At 46.6% G+C, this 4,484-nt stretch overlaps 1 non-coding gene across 1 annotated transcript; it reads right to left on the reverse strand.

The window, feature by feature from the left end:
• Positions 1–232: 232 nt before the first annotated feature.
• On the reverse strand, positions 233–305 carry trnak-uuu (transfer RNA lysine (anticodon UUU)). Its single transcript has one exon. It is a non-coding gene; the product is annotated as a tRNA-Lys (tRNA).
• Positions 306–4,484: the final 4,179 nt, after the last annotated feature.

The following is a 4,484-nucleotide window of genomic DNA, read 5'->3' on the forward strand; positions in this document are numbered from 1 at the left end:
TGTTATATGGACTCCAATCTCTATGATGACCACCCATGTCTTTGTCAACTTCATGCTAAAAGGTAACAAAGCTTAGGTAGCAACACTCTCACCTAGTAACCATTAGTAACTTGACTACCTGCTGAATGTTTACCCTTAGTTTGCCCATTTTGCTTGCTGAACAAAACATGCTGGAAAGAGGCACCTTAGATGGTTTCACTGGACCTCTCAGAGGATCTGGAGTGTGCTACAACACCCAAACAGGGACTTGAACCCTGGACCCTCAGATTAAAAGTCTGACGCTCTACCGACTGAGCTATCTGGGCTCGAGGGGAGAGAGCGCACTTTACCCTCGAGCTTGTAGGTCAGGCCTGTGGACGCTCTAGTTCAACGGTTCTCACAGACATAAATGGTGCTCAGCCCTTGGCTTGGAAAGGGCCCATCCCAGCTGGTTCTCATGGCTTTCTACAAACTATTAACACAGCTCAGCACCACTATTCAAGGATACAAACCAACAGGGTTCAACCACAGCTCTGTCCTTCATACTTCTTTACCCACTGACTGCCTGCAGTCTGAGACATACAAAGAGACAAGGTTCTTGTGAAACCTGTAAAATGGTGACGTTAACCAAGAGAATGTTGAACTTTGCTCCCCTCCATTATGTTGGCCAGTTTCTAAGTTGAGATCAACTTAACCCCAGTGCTTTCTGTTTAACGACCTTGTTCGTATTTTTGTTTACAACTAGCACACTTTTGACCAGCATGTCGCTTGGAAATCGTTACCAGCATAACTCTTGTTCGTAAGGCTCACTCTGGAGGCTTGTCTTGGTTCAAGGAATGCCTTCGTGTCATGGTATGAGAACAAGTAGAATAGCATCAGCATTTTTAATTAAACTTGGCTTTTCTGCACAAGGAGACCAAAATTTCTAACAAACACGTTAATTCCACACCACAGACTGACGTGTAATCTTGGCTCTGTATGCCTCGCAAAAAGCAGGTTCACGCCACCTTTGCCACTGATTGCCCATCGTCTGACACGTATAATGACACAAAGGCCTCGTACAAATGGTAAATGTGTGAAGTTACCCAGAAGAAGGCTGAACCATGGTTCTATCGCATAGGCAGTTGAGTCCCTGAGTTGCGCTTCAGGTATAAGTTGTCCACACTTCACTCTCACGCACTGGGGTGAGATCTACCATTTGATCTTGAAAATCTCCCTTAATGTCCAGGGAAGGGAAACCAGGCAGGTTATCCCTTTAAAGGGCTCGTGCCTTGTCCTCTGAAAGAGCTCTTGCCCAGATGTCAGACACTAGTCGCAACAGTCACAGCCCACCACCTGTCTCCGAGTTCCAATGCGTCTTGATCGCCACGCCGATGGACAAGTATGCCTTGCACCATGATGCGCTGTAGGCTTCGAGCTGGGACCTCGTGGCGCAACGGAAGTGCGTCTGACTCCAGATCAGGAGGTTCAAATCACGTCGGGGTCATTCAATGTGCTCTTTTTCACACAGACCCATGATTTTCTGCGCAGTCTAATAAGGATGCTGTTATATGGACTCCAATCTCTATGATGACCACCCATGTCTTTGTCAACTTCATGCTAAAAGGTAACAAAGCTTAGGTAGCAACACTCTCACCTAGTAACCATTAGTAACTTGACAACCTGCTGAATGTTTACCCTTAGTTTGCCCATTTTGCTTGCTGAACAAAACATGCTGGAAAGAGGCACCTTAGATGGTTTCACTGGACCTCTCAGAGGATCTGGAGGGTACTACAACACCCAAACAGGGACTGTTTGACTGTGTGAACCCTGGACCCTCAGATTAAAAGTCTGATGCTCTACCGACTGAGCTACCTGGGCTCGAGGAGAGAGAGAGAGCGCACTTTACCCTCGAGCTTGTAGGTCAGGCCTGTGGACGCTCTAGTTCAACGGTTCTCACAGACATAAATGGTGCTCAGCCCTTGGCTTGGAAAGGGCGCATCCCATCTGGTTCTCATGGCTTTCTACAAACTGTTAACACAGCTCAGCACCACTATTCAAGGATACAAACCAACAGGGTTCAACCACGGCTCTGTCCTTCATACTTCTTTACCCACTGACTGCCTGCAGTCTGAGACATACAAAGAGACAAGGTTCTTGTGAAACCTGTAAAATGGTGACGTTATCCAAGAGAATGTTGAACTTTGGTCCTATCTATTATGTTGGCCAGTTTCTAAGTTGAGATCAACTTAACCCCAGTGCTTTCTGTTTAACGACCTTGTTCGTATTTTTGTTTACAACTAGCACACTTTTGACCAGCATGTCGCTTGGAAATCGTTACCAGCATAACTCTTGTTCGTAAGGCTCACTCTGGAGGCTTGTCTTGGTTCAAGGAATGCCTTCGTGTCATGGTATGAGAACAAGTAGAATAGCATCAGCATTTTTAATTAAACTTGGCTTTTCTGCACAAGGAGACCAAAATTTCTAACAAACACGTTAATTCCACACCACAGACTGACGTGTAATCTTGGCTCTGTATGCCTCGCAAAAAGCAGGTTCACGCCACCTTTGCCACTGATTGCCCATCGTCTGACACGTATAATGACACAAAGGCCTCGTACAAATGGTAAATGTGTGAAGTTACCCAGAAGAAGGCTGAACCATGGTTCTATCGCATAGGCAGTTGAGTCCCTGAGTTGCGCTTCAGGTATAAGTTGTCCACGCTTCACTCTCACGCACTGGGGTGAGATCTACCATTTGATCTTGAAAATCTCCCTTAATGTCCAGGGAAGGGAAACCAGGCAGGTTATCCCTTTAAAGGGCTCGTGCCTTGTCCTCTGAAAGAGCTCTTGCCCAGATGTCAGACACTAGTCGCAACAGTCACAGCCCACCACCTGTCTCCGAGTTCCAATGCGTCTTGATCGCCACGCCGATGGACAAGTATGCCTTGCACCATGATGCGCTGTAGGCTTCGAGCTGGGACCTCGTGGCGCAACGGAAGTGCGTCTGACTCCAGATCAGGAGGTTCAAATCACGTCGGGGTCATTCAATGTGCTCTTTTTCACACAGACCCATGATTTTCTGCGCAGTCTAATAAGGATGCTGTTATATGGACTCCAATCTCTATGATGACCACCCATGTCTTTGTCAACTTCATGCTAAAAGGTGACAAAGCTTAGGTAGCAACACTCTCACCTAGCAACCATTAGTAACTTGACTACCTGCTGAATGTTTACCCTTAGTTTGCCCATTTTGCTTGCTGAACAAAACATGCTGGAAAGAGGCACCTTAGATGGTTTCACTGGACCTCTCAGAGGATCTGGAGGGTACTACAACACCCAAACAAGGACTGTTTGACTGTGTGAACCCTGGACCCTCAGATTAAAAGTCTGATGCTCTACCGACTGAGCTACCTGGGCTCGAGGAGAGAGAGAGAGCGCACTTTACCCTCGAGCTTGTAGGTCAGGCCTGTGGACGCTCTAGTTCAACGGTTCTCACAGACATAAATGGTGCTCAGCCCTTGGCTTGGAAAGGGCCCATCCCAGCTGGTTCTCATGGCTTTCTACAAACTATTAACACAGCTCAGCACCACTATTCAAGGATACAAACCAACAGGGTTCAACCACAGCTCTGTCCTTCATACTTCTTTACCCACTGACTGCCTGCAGTCTGAGACATACAAAGAGACAAGGTTCTTGTGAAACCTGTAAAATGGTGACGTTAACCAAGAGAATGTTGAACTTTGGTCCCCTCCATTATGTTGGCCAGTTTCTAAGTTGAGATCAACTTAACCCCAGTGCTTTCTGTTTAACGACCTTGTTCGTATTTTTGTTTACAACTAGCACACTTTTGACCAGCATGTCGCTTGGAAATCGTTACCAGCATAACTCTTATTCGTAAGGCTCACTCTGGAGGCTTGTCTTGGTTCAAGGAATGCCTTCGTGTCATGGTATGAGAACAAGTAGAATAGCATCAGCATTTTTAATTAAACTTGGCTTTTCTGCACAAGGAGACCAAAATTTCTAACAAACACGTTAATTCCACACCACAAACTGACGTGTAATCTTGGCTCTGTATGCCTCGCAAAAAGCAGGTTTACGCCACCTTTGCCACTGATTGCCCATCGTCTGACACGTATAATGACACAAAGGCCTCGTACAAATGGTAAATGTGTGAAGTTACCCAGAAGAAGGTTGAACCATGGTTCTATCGCATAGGCAGTTGAGTCCCTGAGTTGCACTTCAGGTATAAGTTGTCCACGCTTCACTCTCACGCACTGGGGTGAGATCTACCATTTTATCTTGAAAATCTCCCTTAAAGTCCAGGGAAGGGAAACCAGGCAGGTTATCCCTTTAAAGGGCTCGTGCCTTGTCCTCTGAAAGAGCTCTTGCCCAGATGTCAGACACTAGTCGCAACAGTCACAGCCCACCACCTGTCTCCGAGATCCAATGCGTCTTGAGCGCCACAAAGATGAACAAGTATGCCTTGCACCATGATGCGCTATAGGCTTCGAGCTGGGACCTCGT

This window comes from Ictalurus punctatus, unplaced genomic scaffold (assembly GCF_001660625.3).
Source record: "Ictalurus punctatus breed USDA103 unplaced genomic scaffold, Coco_2.0 tig00005203, whole genome shotgun sequence".
Taxonomy (NCBI): Eukaryota; Metazoa; Chordata; class Actinopteri; order Siluriformes; family Ictaluridae; genus Ictalurus; species Ictalurus punctatus.